We start from the raw sequence: 16,709 nt of genomic DNA, 5'->3' as shown, positions 1-16,709 counted from the left end.
TGAATCTATGGAATTCATGCCACAGAAGGCTGTGGAGGTGAGGTCACTTAGGATATTCAAGACTGAGATAGATAGGTTCTTGAGTATCAAAGGGATCGAGTGTTATAGGGAGAAAGCGGGAGAATAGGGTTGAGAAACTTATCAGGCGTGTTTGAATGATTGAGCAGACCAGATGGGCTGAATGGCCTAATTTCAATTCCCATGTCTTATGGTCTCTTGCTATCCTGGACACAGTGCGAGAAAATTGGGAGCAGGAGTAAGCCATTCAGTCTTACAAGCTTGCACCAGCATTCAACAAATCATAACTGGATATGGATCCACCAACATCTAAGTGAATAGGCTGGGACATTTTCCGCTGGAGCACAGTAGGTTGAGAGTTAACCTTATAGAGGTTTATTAAAATCATAAGGGGGAGTAGATGAGGTGAACGGCAGGTGTCCTTTCTGTCGGGTGGGGGTTTTCAAGATTCACGAGCAAATAATGAAGGTGAGAGGAGAAACATTTTAAAAAGACATGTGGGGCACCTTTTCTTTCCCCACAGAGAGTGATTTGTATGTGGAATGAATGTCCAGATGAAGTGGTGGATGCAGGTACTGTAACAATGTTTAAAAGACATTTGGATAAGTACATGAATACGAAAAGTTGGAGGGATTTGGGCGAAACACAGGCAGGTGTGACTAGTTTAGTTTGTGAATATAATTAGCATGAACAAGTTGAACTGAAGGGTCTGTTTCTAAGCTGTATGACTAACTGTTCTGTACTGGTCTTTCAACCATTTTCTTGCCTTTCCCCATAAACATACACTTCTTTGCTGTTCAAAATCATTGAACTCAGCCTTGAATATATTCAATGACTCCCTAACTGCAGGAAGACATTCGGATTTCTGAACTCAATTTCTCTTGCTAACATACCACTTGCCTTGCTGATTGCTTGCTGCACCTGTCTGACAACTGGCATTGACTGGTGTAGAAGCATGCTGCGGTCCCTTTGTACATCCACACATCATTCTGATGAAGAGCTCATGCCCAAAACGTCAGCTGTGTTGCTCCTCGGATACTGCTTGACTTGCTGTGCTTTACCAGCCCACACTTTGTGGGTGGCACGGTGGCACAGTGGTTAGCACTGCTGCCTCACAGCGCCAGAGACCCGGGTTCAATACCCGCCTCAGGCGACTGACTGTGTGGAGTTTGCACGTTCTCCCCGTGTCTGCGTGGGTTTCCTCCGGGTGCTCCGGTTTCCTCCCACAGTCCAAAGATGTGCAGGTCAGGTGAATTGGCCATGCTAAATTGTCCGTAGTGTTAGGTAAGGGGTAAATGTAGGGGTATTGGTGGGTTGCGCTTCGGCGGGGCGGTGTGGACTTGTTGGGCCGAAGGGCCTGTTTCCACACTAAGTAATCTAATCTAATCTACTTTTCAACTCTGATCTCCAGCATCTGCAGTTCTCACTTTCTCCACGTCTCAATATATCATCATTGAAACAATAAACCTCCTTTCTGCATTTTTTCACAGCAAAGGCTCCAACTTCACTTTGAATTTGCCACATGTTTGCCAATTGTGGTCTTCACTACATCGGGAAGACTGAGTGTAAACTTGGGGAATGGTTTGCCAAGCATCGCAGCCGGGTCCGCGGAGGCCAACCGGACCTCCCAGTCACTGGCCATTTCAATTCCCCTTCCACTCCCTTTCTGACATGACTATCTTTGGCCTCCTCTATTGCCACAATGAACCTAACTGCAAATTGGAGGAACAACACCTCATCTTCTGCCTGGGCAGCCTACAGCTCCCAGAACTCAACACTGAGTTCTCCAATTTCAGATATCCTCCCTTACCATTCCCCAACTCCCTTCCACTCCTCCATGCCACCAACCAGATTCCTTCCACAAATTAACCAACCTGTTTGTACCCTCTCCCTGTCTTCACCTATTCCCACTTCACCACGCTGACCTCAGCACACCCTTGTTCTGCAGCTCTCCCTATACTCACCCCAAGTCCTGAAGAAGAGTTGCACCTGAAACTTCAACTTCTCCACCTCCTGATGCTGCCTGGCTTGCTACGTTCTTCCAGCCTCCTGCCTGTCTATTTACCAATTGAGACACAGACCTGGACCAACATTTCCTGAGTTGTCCTCCCTTTGGATTCACTCCCTTTCCTTTCAGTTGCTACAAGTTAATAGTTTATAGAATCCCTGCAGTCCAACACATCCACACTGACCCACCGAAGAGCAACTCACCCAGACCCATTCTCCTACCGTATTACTCTACATTTACTACTCAATAATGCACCTAACTTACACATCCCTGATGACTATAGGCAATTTAGCATGGTCAAAACCCACGCCCTTTGATCCCAGAATGAAAAAGGGGGTGAGAAAAAAAAAGAGTACCATACTCACAGATGTTGGACAGAGGAAGGAAGTTGCAGTCTGGGCTGGAGCTCGATCATCTTTCAGATAGTGGAGCAGTAGTAGGTTCAGAAGCTCATGGTCCACCTTCCGCATTCAGACAATAGGGTAGCTCTGAGTGGCAGGAGCACCATTCTTCTTCCGGTCCTCCTTGACTTTCTATTGATTCGTCAAAAGTTAGTCGCCCGCCTCTTCAGCGAGGAGCATGCGCAGTGATTTGCTGACACTGCCAAACATGAGTAGTGCCTTACTGACATCGAGGAGCACACGCAGTATGATCTGTGGAGATGTCGCTGTTACTGACAGTTTTTCAGTGTTCAAATGCTGATCGGAGAAAAAAAGGGTGGAGCCATTTTTTTTCTCCTGTGGTTCAACTTTTAATTCCTTTTGCATTCTGTCTGGCTGCTCAACTTTTGTATGCCTTCTCCCCAGGGTAGTCGGAGCGAGTCTAGGACTACAGGGTATAGATTTATGGAGGGAACTAAGGGGCAAATTTTTCACACAGAGTATGTTGTGCGTTTGGAATGAGCTGCGAGAGGAATTGGTGATGACTGCTACGATTACAACATTTAAAAGACATCTGGATTGGTATATGAATATGAAGAGTTTAGAAGGAGATGGGCCAAATGCTGGCAAATGGGTCATTAGATTAAATTGGGATATCTGGTCAGCCTTGCCTGAAAGGCTTTGTGTCCGTGCTCTACAACTCTATTTCTACATAGTTGGAACCAATTACACAAGACTAGGAATTGTCCATTCACCCCTTACAGCCAGTCCTGAGCTGTAGCCTAAATGCAAGTTTCAGAAAGATTTCAGCAGGTATTTAAAAAAAAAGAATGTATGTACTTTCAGACTTTAACGATGTTTCTGAATATATCATTTTAGCTATTGTCAATTGTAAAGATCAGCCATTTCTCATCTTTCCCTTCATCACCACCCATTCTCTCTATCTCTCTCCTTAGAAGGGCTTGATACAACGATCAAAGAGGGCTCAAGACACGAGAAAGACTGGAGTGAGGGGGAAGCTGGGGAGAAGAGAGACAGATTCGGGGGGGGGGGGGGGAGTAGAGAGAGAGAGAGAGAAAAAATGGACAGGGGGGCAGAGGGTAGAGCGGAGAGAAAGACTGGGGGTGACAGAGAATGAGAGAGGGGCAAGAGAGAGAGAAAATGGGGGAGGGGATGCAGAGTGCTGGGGAGGAGTGATACAGAATGGGGTGAGGAGAGAGCGAATTGGATATGCAGAGTGTTGGGAGAGAAAGAAACAGAGAGAATGCACAGGGGCACTGGGTGGGTAGAGAATGGATGGGGATGGAAGGTGGGGGGAAGAGGGAATGGGCTGTGTGGCAGAGGGTGGGGGAACTGATGGAAAATGAATGGCGACAGAGGGTGAGGGAGAGAGAATGGATGGAGGGGAGAGAGTGCGAAGAGAAATAACAGTGGTGCAGAGGGTGGCGTGAGAGACAACGGACAGGGTGTTAGAAGTAGAGAGGGAGAATGGACAGGGGGCGCTATGTGGGGGGGGTGGGGAGAAATTGACAGGGGGCGCTGTGTGTGCCGGCTAAATGGACAGGGGTGCTATGGGTGGTAGGGGGAATGGACAGTGAGGGTGATGGGAGCCATGGGTGAATGGACAGAGGGTACTATGAATTGCGGGGTAGTGGAATGGACAGGGGGTGCTTAGGGTGGGAGGGGAATGGACGGGTGTGCTGTGGGTGGCGGGGGAAATGGATAGGACACTGTGGATGGTGGGGCGGGCAGAATGAACAGGGGGCGTTGTGGGTGGCAGGGGTACATACAGGGGGCACTGTGGGTGAATGAATGGGGGCGATATGTGTGGCAGGGGAATGGACAAGGGGTGCTGTGGGTGATGGGGGGTTAGATCGAGGGATGTAAGGGACCATCTTTTTATGCTGATGGTTGTGTGTGTGTGGAACAAGCTGCTAAAGGAAGTTGTACAGTTGAGTACGATTACATCATTTAAAAGGTGTCTGGATGAATCATTTGGGTTTAGAGGGATATGGGCCAAATGCTGGAAATTAGGATTGGGTCAGTCTCGGACAATTCGTCAGCATGGATCTGTTGAACTGAAGTTTGTTTCAGTGCAGTGTGACTCTATAAGTCAATAACACTTAGAGTCATAGAGATGTACAGCATGGAAACAGACCCCTCGGTCCAACCCGTCCACGCTGACCAGATATCCCAACCCAAACTAGTCCCACCTGCCAGCACCCGGCCCATATCCCTCCAAACCCTTCCTATTCATATACCCATTTAAGTGCCTCGTAAATGTTGCAATTGTACCAGCCTCCACCACTTCCTCTGGCAGCTCATTCCGTACCCGTACCACCCTCTGTGTGAAAAAGTTGCCCCATAAGTCTCTTTTATATCTTTCCCCTCTCACCCAAAACCTATGCCTTCTAGTTCTGGACTCCCTGACCCCAGGGAAAAGACTTTGCCTATTTACCCTATCCATGCCCCTCATAATTTTGTAAACCTTTTATGAGCGAAACTTGACCTTTTTAGTGATAATCTTCCCACTGGATTTGTTATAATGCACTCACTGTCCGGAGCTTTTTGGTGGGTAAAAGTGGCACAAATCCACTAGATCTTGTGGAAGCAGTGCATTTGTCAAATACTTTCATCTGTCCATCTTCTACAAGGCACAATTTAGCAGTGAAGTGGAATACTCTCCCACCAGCTTAGATGAGTGCAGCTTCAACATCACTGAAAAAAACTTGATACCATCCAGGACAAAGTAACCTGATAGATTGGCACCATATCCACATACATGCACTCCCTCTGCTCCACTGTTCAGAACCAGTAGTGTGTACTATCTACAAGACGCACCACAGAAATTCAGCAAAGAACCTGAGAAAATACCTTCCAAACTAACAACCACTTCCAGCTAGAAGGACCAGGACAAAAGCTACTTGGGAACACAATCTCTTGCAAGTACCCCTCCAAGCCACTCATCATATTGACTTGGAAATATATTGCTGTTCCTTCAGTGTTGCTGGGTCTAAATCCTGGAATTCCCTCCCGAAGGACATTGTGGGTCATCGTGAAGCGTGTGGACCACAGCAGTTCAAAACGGCAGCCCATCACCACCTTCTCAAGGGGAACAAAATGCTGGCCAGCCAGCAACTCTCATGTACCACGAATAACTTTTAACAAATGATTGAAACAGAGTGTTCGAATGTGCAAACAAAAAACAAAATCAACGTTCAGGAGTGACAGGTGGAGGGAATTGACTCGGTCCTTATTTGAGGACAGATACAGAGCAACATACTGACACTGAACTGGAAATAGAGTTTAGAGGTAAACATCTGTAGTCTTTCATTCAGTGTATACATTTAAAATCGATTAAAGGTTGGTTCCTGAGATGTACTACAACAACACACGAGTAGGACAGTTAAGGAAGCATATGAGACACTTGATTTAATCTCTTTAATGGCAGCTATATCTCCCACACTCCCATGCGATGGAGAAACCCCTCTTCTGATGGCGGACAGTGCACGTGCGCTGAGAGGGAGGTGCTGTTGCGCATGTGTCAGATAGGCATGGGGCACCGCCCCTCATCGTTCTGGTCGATGGCTGACCAATCTTTGGGATTCCTGAAGAAGGGCCTGTGCCCGAAACGTCGAATCTCCTGTTCCCTGGATGCTGCCTGACCTGCTGTGCTGTTCCAGCAATAAAGTTTCAACTTTGATCTCCAGCATCTGCAGACTCACTTTCTCCTCAATCTTTGGGAAACCCTGGAGGACCGGAAGGAGTCATCCGGCCAATCAGAGCGCCCCGTATTGTCTGAATGCGGAAGGTGGACCATGAGCTTCTAAAGCTGCTGCTGCTCTTGCTCCTCTCTCTGAATGAAGGTTGAGCTTTAACTCAGACGGCAACTTCCTTCCTCTGTCCAACACCATCCAAATGGTCCAATTTGAAATCTAAATGTTGACCTTGCTTTTGTGCACCCCTTGTGCAGCCGGAACCCTGCACGCCTCGCTCGGTCTAAGCGCCGTATGACTTGCATGTCCTTGTTTGCTCGGATCTGACTGTACTGCTCACAAATCCGAAACTTTTGACATAGAACACAGAACAGTACAGGCACTTTATCCTACTCTCAGATGAGGCATACCCTTCATTGTACTAACTTCCATGTGCCTATCGCTTAAATGTTGCTAATATATCGGACTCTACTACCACTGCTGGCAGTGGATTCCATGCACCCACCACTCTGCGTGAAGAACCTACTCTGACATCTCCCCCAAACCTTCCTCCAATTACCTTAAAATTATGCCGACTTGTAACAATCATTTCTTCCAATGCTATCTACTCTATCTATGCCTCTCAACATCTTGTATACCTCTATTAAGACATCTCTCATCCTTTTTCACTCCAATGTCCATTTCATACCTTGTGCTAATATTTTTTGAAGGACTTCTTCAGAAGGATAATATATTACAAGGGGCAAAGACATACATAATATGATGTCTTTAAACTTGGTAACATTTTAATTAACAGAAGAGCTTATTTATTGTAAAATGGGTAAACTGAACACGCATTTTGAAGGGTGAGAGTGTGGAATATTTCGAGGTGCATGGTAAAACAGAACTGAATTGGCATGGCTTTGACAAGAGGAGGTCATGTCTGACAAATGTATTAGGATTCTTTGAGCAGCGAATGAGTAAGTTAGACAAAGGGAGAGCCAGTGGATGTGAGTGATTTGGATTTCCAGAAGGCCTTTGACAAGGTGCAGCGCAGGAGGCTGTGAAATAAGATGAGTCCCAGGTGTTAGGGGCAAGGTTAGATTAGATTAGATTAGATTAGATTAGATTACAGTGTGGAAACAGGCCCTTCGGCCCAACAAGTCCACACCGACCCGCCGAAGCGAAACCCACCCATACCCCTACATTTACCCCTTACCTAACACTACGAGCAATTTAGTATGGCCAACTCACCTGGCCCTGCACATCTTTGGACTGTGGGAGGAAACCGGAGCACCCGGAGGAAACCCACGCAGACACGGGGAGAACACCACACAGTCAGTCGCCTGAGGCGGGAATTGAACCCGGGTCTCTGGCGCTGTGAGGCAGCAGTGCTAACCACTGTGCCACCATGCCGCCATGGATTGAGGATTGGCTGGCAGAAGGCAAAGTGGTGGTATAAAGGGACATTTTTCAGGAGGGGGCAAGTGGAGTTCCAGAAAGGGTCCATGCTGGAAACACAAAGAGACTTAGGAGTTCCCAGCTCAGGATTCTCAGGGGAGAATTGTACCATTCTGGGGGGAATGGGTAACTGAGAAGGATCCTACTATTCATGGGTTGTGGTGGGGGGGGGGGGGGGGGTGGAAGGATTGTACCATTCACATGGGAAGGGGACAATTATACAATTCAGACAGCAAGTGTCATACCATTCATGTCAGATGTGGGTAGGGGAGGACTGTACCCTGAATGGGTGTGGGGGCGGAAAGGATTGTAATTGTTCATTGGAGAGGTAGCAGTGGGGAGGATTGTACCATTCACAGGGAGAACTATTTATTTTTATTTTCCAGAATTTCCATGATACAGGACAGATGCCAATTTTACCCACCAGAAATCTCCTGAAATTGGGTGCTCTAAAAAAAAAAAATCCAGCAGGAAGATTATCAGTGAAGAGGTCTGGTTTTGGTCATAGAGGATAGATATAGAGTCACACTACACGGAAACAGACCCTTCGGTTCAACTCATCCATGCCGACCAGATGTCTCAATCTGGCCCAGACCCAAGTTCCACATTTAGCCCATATCTCTCTAAACCTGAACCCTTCATCCAGATACGTTTTAAAATGTGCAATTGTACCCACTTCCTCTGACAGCTCATTCCATCCAAACATCACCTTCTGCATGAAAATGTTTCCCATTAGGTCCTTTGTAAATATTTCCCCCTCTCACCTTAAACCTATGCCCTCCCACCCCCTCCCCGAGAAAAAAAAGAGCTTGGCTATTCACTCTCTCCATGCCCCTCATGATTTTATAAATCAGTATAAGGTCACCCCTCAGGCTCTAACGCTCCAGGGTAAAAAAAGGCCCCAGCCTCTCCCTATAACTCAAAACCTCCAGTCCCAGTAACATCCCTGTAAATCTTGTCTGCAGCCTCACAAGTTTAACAGGGTCCTTCCAAATGAATGGCGACCAGACTTCTATGCCGTGTTATAAAAGTGGTCTCACCAATGTCCTGTACAACCACATGACGTCCCAACTCATTTAATCAATGCTGTGACCCACGCGAAGCAAGCACTTTCTTCATCACTCTGTCTACCCGCAACTCCACTTTCAAGGATTAACGTCTGCACTCCTGGAGCGATTCATTCAGCAACACTCCCCAGGGGTCTACCATTCACTGTATCAGTCTACCCTGCTTAGTCCTCTCCAATTTTGTTCCATTTGCTCACACAGGCATGTCTTGTTGACTTTGTTCTGAGCAGTGTGGATGCTTTCTCCCTTTCACACTTCCATTAACACCCATATGATACCTCAATCTCACCTTCACCATCATTAGCAATCTATCTCTTTGGCTCGGGGTACTTCTCACCAGATGTTCCCCTCGGTCTTACTCCCCCCTCTGTCTATACCATAAAAACGAGCATTTTCCAGCCCCTTTCAGTTCTGAATGAGAGTGAGATCAGACACGAGACATTAACCAATTCTCTCTCCACATACGTTCCCTGATCTGAAGACTTCCCCAGCCCCCACAAGGATAGAAATGTCAGCACCTATTTCTCCAAATGTCATGTTTGATCTACTCATGACACATTCCTTGGATTTGGAGTGTTCTGATGTAGCGTTTAATAGGGATCCATCAAAATCAACATCCAGTCTTGTCTGAGAGCAGAACCAACTCAACTGACCGAACAAGCTGCACAACTCTTCTGTCGGATCTGTAGATGTGACATCCTCTCTCTCTCGTTAACACAACAGGATGAGAGGGGCTTGGAGTACCATTCTCTCTAAACACGATTCCTAATCCACTGTTATTCCAGACTTATATGCATAACATCTAAACCTAAATAGTTAAAGCTCCTCAGCCTGATCTCCCACCAACAACAGAATGGTTTCAGTGCAGAAAGAACGTGCTCTAATGGAATGATGTCTGTTCTTAAATTCCACGTTAAAGTTATTATTGCATTAATCTGTTATAAATAGTGTCCAATTAAGAGAGCATTCCTTTTTGTGGAACTCTACAGGAGTTTTCTGATCACAGAATCATACAGTACAGAAAAGGCCCTTTGGCCCATCAAATGTGTACCACCAATATGTTATCACTTACACTAGATTCATAGAGCTGTACAGCATGGAATCAGACCCTTTGGTGTCCATAACTAGAGGGCATAGGTTTAAGGTAGATGGGGAAAGGGATCTAAGGGGCAACCTTTTCACACAGAAGTTGATGCATGTATGGAATGAGCTACCAGAGGGAGTGGTGGGATTGGTACAATTACAACATTTCAAAGTCATCTGGATGGATAGATGAATTGAGAGAGATATGGGTCAAATGTTGGCAAATGGGATGAGATTAACTTCAGATATCTGGTCAGCATGGCCAAGTTGGATGGAAAGGTCAGTTTCCATGCTGTCCAGCGCTATGGTGGGGACATAACCCATGTCCACATTCCCCCCTCTACCCTGCCACTTGTTGTGTGGCTCGGGAACATCGTTGGGTCACCCAGACCCTGACAATTTCCACATAGCTCCGGGCATTTCTCACAAACGCCACTCGGATTGTCAGCCACTGTCAGAAACTTTAGTTTTCCTTTTTGTCCAACCTTCAGCACTGGGCGAGCATTCTCTGTTCCTGTTGTGGGATCGTGTTCAAATAGTCTCTTTATTCAGCAACCGCAAGTTGCACAAGCTTGAGGTGGGGATGGAATCCCAAAATACCGTCCTGACAGCAGCCTCTTTACACACAGCTCTTACAGAGATTAACACCCGTCACTATGGTGTTCCATTGTTTTATCTATTGTACACAAACGCTGGCTGCTACTCCTGATAGGATTGAGATTGTCTGTGTGGTCTGCTTGCAGAATTAAGAGGTGTTAGTCCTTTCGTCTTTTAAGTCAGCAAATGTTAGTAAAACTACTCGGCCTATATGCTCTAAATAAGTTAGATATTGTACCTGCACTGAATAAAATAATAAAGGATATTAAACTGTTTATCACTGCTGGATTGTGAGATATGTTTAGTATTTGCCAGCATGAGTTTCATTCATTCCTGCAATTTCATAGAAGCACAGTCTCGATAGTCAGCTTCTTAAAGGGGACAGTGGCTGCGAGTCAGGAAAACTACTTGATGTATTTATGTATTGATGTATTTATTCAGGTCCCGATAGACAGTTGGCAAGTGCTGATTAATATTCTATTCTTTCATGGTGATAAGATGGCAGGGAGGTATTGTTCTGAAAACATTACTATGTTGACAGTTATTCAGAGGTAGCTTTTGATGCAGAAATAGGCCTAAAACACTGCTAGTAGCAAGGGCTGGTAAGGGATGAAGGTGTGAAAAAGCAGGAATGAGTCAAAAGAGGTGTTTTAACTTATTCTATTTTGTAATAGTAAAATATACTACAAAACTGCAATTTTATGAATGAACGAATAAAGCTATGTGATAGGAAAGAGTTATGAGTGAATGAAATGGGAATGCAGTATTATTAGATATAGGGCTCCTGTGAGCAGCTTAGAAAAGAGTTATGAATGACTAAATAGAAAGCGTTTGAGAGTGGGTTAGTAAAGAGACCTATAACACAATATGTCACATCATCCTGGCGGGGTTGGAGAAACTGGAGCCAGATTTCTTCGGAGTCAAACATGACAGATACACACCTCCTGACTTCAGTACATGCTCCAAATCAGTAAGTGTGTCTTAATAGGTGCTCAACTCACCAGGGAATATATGCCCTCTTGAATATTAAGGGAAAAAGTGAGGACTGCAGATGCTGGAGATCAGAGCTGAAAATGTGTTGCTGGAAAAGCACAGCAGGTCAGGCAGCATCCAAGGAGCAGGAGAATCGACATTTCGGGCATGAGCCCTTCTTCAGGAATCCTGAAGGGCTCATGCCCGAAATGTCTATTCTCCTGCTCTTTGGATGCTGCCTGACCTGCTGCGCTTTTCCAGCAACACATTTTCAGCTCTTGAATATTAAGACAAGTAACACCCACAAAGCATCCAAATGTTCACTACTCAGTGTGACTGGATTGGTATCTGAGCAGATGGCATGACTGACTGAATCCCTTCCCGCACTCGGAGCAGGTGAACGGTCTCTCCCCAGTGTGGATAGGCTGGTGTCTCCGCAGGGAAGACCAATCAATGAACCCCTTCCCACACACTGAGCAGGTGAACGGCCTCTCCCCGGTGTGGACCCGTTGGTGACTCTGCAGGTTAGAGGACTGAATGAATGCCTTCCCACAGATGGAACACGTGAACGGTCTCTCCCCGGTGTGGACCCGCTAGTGTCTCCGCAGAGAAGACGAATCAATGAAGCCCTCCCCGCATATGGAGCAGGTGAATGGTCTCTCCCTGGTGTGGACCCACCAGTGTCGCCGCAGGGTGGATGAATCGCTGAAGTGCTTACCGCACACTGAGCAGGAGAAAGGCCTCTCCCCGGTGTGAACCCGCTGGTGGTTCATCAAGGCAGAGGACCGTGTGAATACCTGCCCGCACACTGAGCAGGAGAAAGGCCTCTCCCCGGTGTGGACTCGCTGGTGGGTCAGCAAGGCAGAAGACTGGGTGAACGCCTTCCCGCACATGGAGCAGGTGAACGGCCTCTCCCCAGTGTGAATCCGCCGGTGGGTCACCAGGGTGGATAACTGAACGAACGCCTTCCCGCAGACAGAGCAGGTGTACAGCCTCTCCCCGATGTGGACCCGCTGGTGACTCTGGAGGTTGGAAGACTGGTTGAATGCCTTCCCACACACAGAGCAGGCTTCTCCCTAGAGTGGACCCGCTGGTGACTATGCAGGGTGGATAACTGAACGAACGCCTTCCCACACAAATTGCATGTGAAAGGCCTCTCCCCCGTATGAACCCGCTGGTGGGTCACTAGGGCGGATGAATGGGTAAACCCCTTCCCACACACACAGCAGGTGAACTGCCTCTCCCCAGTGTGACGGCGGCGATGGCTTTCAAGCAAGCATGGGAATTTGAATTCCTTCCCGCAGTCTCCACATTTCCACGGTTTCTTCATCACGTGGGAATCCCCACCGCCTTCTAGTGTTGACAATTAGTTGAAGGACCATTCACAAATGGAAGGTGTTCTATGTCTTGCTGCTGCGAACGGGATGTTGTTATTTCAGACTTTGTACCCGCTTAAAGCTCTTCCCACAGTCAGTTCACTGGTACACGATCACTGAGGCCTGTGTACTTCAGCCTCACTGAAGTTTGAAACATTTCAAAGCAGACAAGACAGAAGAGAAATAAAATTTCCAGTGAGATTCAAAAGACTGATAACATTCCTGTGCCAGTGAATCAATTGTCTCGATCAGATCTTGTTTTGAGATTTATGGCTGCAATTCCATCCATTCTCATATCCTGTAAAATAGAGAATGCAGAAGACATCACTATCTACAAAGGATAGAAATTCCAAACAGACAATTCTGGTTCCTGTGGTACATTCTTTCTTCTCAATGCCACAGTGTCCCTCCATTCTCACTAGTTAATATTGCCCCATGCTCCACATTCTCCTAAAAAATGTTGACTGATGGATCTATGCTCACCTCTTCCTGCCCTGACACAGGTTGTCACAGATTGAACCAGGAGTGAGCCATTCAGCTTCTGGGGTTTGCTCTGCTGTTCCATAAAATCATATCTGTGCTGCTTTGGCCGTCACTCCATTTCCTGCTGTTCTCCATAACCTTTCATATCCCTGTCATTTAAAATTCTCTTCAATTAAGTCTTGAATACATTCCATGAGCCAGTCTCCATTACCTTCTGTGGGGGAACATTCCATAAACTAACAAGAAAAGAATAAATTCCTCATTTCTCCCTGAAATGGGAGACCACTTCCAGGCAGGTGGAAACTAGCTAGTTTAGAATCATGTTCAGCATGGACTAGATGGAATAAAGAGTCAGAAACTGAGCAGTTTAACCCCAGAATAGAAAGGTGGGTGAGAAAAGAAAGTGCCGTACTCACAGATAGTGAACAGAGAAAGGAAGCTGCAGTCTGAGGTGAAGCTCAATATTCATTCAGGGAGAGAGGAGCAGCATCAGCTTCAGAAGCTCATTGTCAAACTTCCGCATTCAGTCAATACGGCGGTTCTGATTGGCCGGCGGACCAGTCTCCTTCCGGTCATCCAGGGATTCCAATTGGCTCACAGTTTAACTGTGTGATGTCATAACGCGTGGTCAATAGAAGAGAACCATCTTGGAACACGGAATCGTCATCGGCCAGCTCCCACCGTACGTCCCGCCCCGTATGAGGACGTCACAACGCGGAAGTAGTGCGATCAGTTTCAGACTGAGACCTCCCCAACTCTGGGCAATATCTGGGAGCAAAGCAATATCTCCCCCTTTCTATTCCTCATTCTGGGAGGGAGAGAGAAGAGGGAAGGCACTGTACACTTGTATCAACTGGCGGCGGATAGTGTGAATGCAAGCGAAGAGCTTTCAGATTCGCGCTCTCTTAAGGCTTTCTGATCCTCATGGCATTTATCAGAACTGGAACGTGAAAAGGGTCAGAGATTTGTCTAGTGTTATTGAGTTGTTAAACATTCAACGTGCTCTTCGTGGTTTTCTCACATTCGATTATAATTAATTGTTGTAATTATGTGTTGTAGCTATGTCATATACTTCCAATTATGCTGTTATTGAAGGGGACGGTAAGTGAGCATTGGACAGAGTCATAGAGATGTCCAGCGTGGGAACAGACCCCTCAGTCTAACTCGTTCATGCTGACCAGTTAATCTGGATAAATCTAGTCCCATTTACCAACACTTGGCCCATATCCCTGTGAACCTTTCTTAATTCATTCACCCATCCAGATGCCTTTTAAATATTGTAATTGTGCAAGCCTCCACCACTTTCTCTGCAGATCATTCCATTTGTACAAAGAGAGTCCATTCATCAGTCTAACAATGGCAGGGAAGAAGCTCTTTCTGAATCTGGTGCATGTGTTTCCAGATTCTGTATCTTCTGAAGTTGTGAGAGAGCATTAGGGGGTTGGCAGCATTTCTGCGGCAAAGAGAAGTGTAGGTGGAGACCATGGATGGTAGGTTGACGTCCATGATGGTCTGCGATGCGCATAAAACCTTCTGGGTATCTTATCATTCTGGACAAAGCAGGAGCCAGACGAGGTTGTTACACATCCAGATAGAACACTTTCTATAGTGCATCTGTAAAAGTTAGTGAGGGTCATTATTGATATACTGAATTGCATAAGCCTCCTGAGGAAGAAGTGTTGTTGTGCTATCCTGACTGAGATTGCCCCTTCATTTTTCCAGATGGTGAGAACAACCCACCGTGCAGTTTGCATTGCTGACAGAAAGCAGTTTGTGTTCAGCAGCAGCTTAGTCATTCACGCACTAGGTGCTGTGAGATTAAAAGTACTGACAGCCATGAGGAACCAGAGGTATTTCCAACCGACATTCAAACTGATCAATCTAAACCTTGAAGTCTCAAACGAAATCTAGAAGTTCACTTAGCCAAAAGCTAATGGAGGCATCCTCATAAAATTACCAGATATACTTGGAATCCTGAGAAGAATTCAAGTGAATCCTAGAAAGATATTGCATGTCTTGGACTATTCCCAGTAAGTGAATGAACTATCAAGATTCATATAAAGATTTGTGGGAACTATGGCAGGGAAGGAAAGAAAACTAGATTTACAATTTAATGCCATACATACTATTCTGCAAAGTTACTCCTGTTGATTAGGTTTTCACATTTTTAAACAAAAAAAAGTTGTTCTTCCAGTTAATGACTGGGTTTTCAAACTTCTCTTCAAAATGAATAATTTTTCTCTTCAAACTGAATGATTGTAACAAAACTGCATCTCATTGTTGAATTTTGAATCTGTAGGATGTGCTTGGTAAAGTTTGAATGAACAATATTTCAAAGTGAATTTTATCATGTTAAGTACCAAGACGTTCTGGAGAGGAAAGACTTGTCCTTGTGTGTTTTGCAACACTTAATCAAGGTCAGTTCAATAGAAGAAGCAGACAGGTTGATGCTCGAGTTGACAGCTCGGGCAAAACAGCTGAAATAATGCAGGCAGTAGCACAGCAATTAGGGTTCGAAAGTTAGCCAAAAATATAAAAACAGGTTGGAAAGTTTCTTCAGCTTTCTTTAAAAAAAGTTAACAAAATAAGTGTTGGTTCTATAGAAAATGAGTCTGGAGATTCAATAACGGAGTATAAAGAGATGGTAGATGAATTGAAAAGAGCTTGAATCTGTCTTCACGAGAGAGGATACAAGTAACACCCTGGAACTAGCTGTAAATCAGGAATTGAAAAGGAGGGAGGAACTGAAGAAAATTACAAATACCAGGGAAACTGACTAAACTGTTGGAACTATAAGTTGACAAGTTCCGGGTACCTGAAGGATTTCATCCAAGACTCTTAAAGAAACACTAACCAGTGAAATAGTTAAAACATTGGTTTTAATTTTCCAAACGCCATTAGTTTCAGGGAAGGTTTCTTTAAATTGGTAAACTCTTTTTTTTCTTCGAGGAGGGAGACAGAGAATGGGAAACTGCAGACCATTTACCTTAACATATGTCATAGGGAAAATGTCGAAAGGTATAATTAAAGATGTTATGACAAGGCACTTGTATAAATTCAAGGTAATCAGGCAGCGTGAATGTATTTTTGTCAATGGGAAATAATGTTGTAGTAATGTTTTGAAGAACTGCCTCTTCCCAATGCGACTGAGCTGATGAATCTCCAGTGCTGACAGGGAATGGTATCCCTTCCCCCAGTCCCCACATTCCCACGACTTCTCCGCAGTTCTGGTGTCCTTTTGGCTCTCTCTTTCTGATGAACAAGTGAAACTGTGATCACACTCAGGAAACGTGTACAGTCACTCCCTCCTGCGAATAGTGTAATAGTTCTTCAGTCTGTGTAACTGGTTAAAGCTCCTTCCCACAGTCAGCTCACTGGGGGACTCTCTGTCTGTCTGTCTTTCTCTCTCTCTCTCTCTCTCAACAAGGGGAAAAGATGTACAAAAGTTGAGCAGCGAGACAAAATGCAAAAGCAATAAAACAATTGTGGCTGTACCCTTTTTTTCCCTTTTGGCACTTGGACATTTAAATGTATAAATAACACCATCTCCAAAAAACGTATTACGCATG

At 45.6% G+C, this 16,709-nt stretch overlaps 1 long non-coding RNA gene and 1 pseudogene across 1 annotated transcript; one reads left to right on the top strand and one right to left on the bottom strand.

The window, feature by feature from the left end:
* Nucleotides 1–11,527: 11,527 nt before the first annotated feature.
* On the bottom strand, nt 11,528–12,741 carry LOC148144409 (uncharacterized; annotated as a pseudogene).
* A 1,116-nt stretch (nt 12,742–13,857) lies between these two features.
* Nucleotides 13,858–15,470, top strand: LOC148144408 (uncharacterized). The gene is made up of 2 exons (XR_015751507.1): nt 13,858–14,096; nt 14,863–15,470. It is a non-coding gene; the product is annotated as an uncharacterized LOC148144408 (long non-coding RNA).
* The last annotated feature ends 1,239 nt before the right edge of the window (nt 15,471–16,709 follow it).

The sequence above is a fragment of the Chiloscyllium plagiosum genome, unplaced genomic scaffold (assembly GCF_037043375.1).
Source record: "Chiloscyllium plagiosum isolate Xiang-an unplaced genomic scaffold, Cpla_swu_hap1 HiC_scaffold_27, whole genome shotgun sequence".
NCBI classification, from domain to species: domain Eukaryota; kingdom Metazoa; phylum Chordata; class Chondrichthyes; order Orectolobiformes; family Hemiscylliidae; genus Chiloscyllium; species Chiloscyllium plagiosum.
Note: the sequence above shows the minus strand (reverse complement) of the source record. Positions and strands in the feature narration are given on the sequence as shown.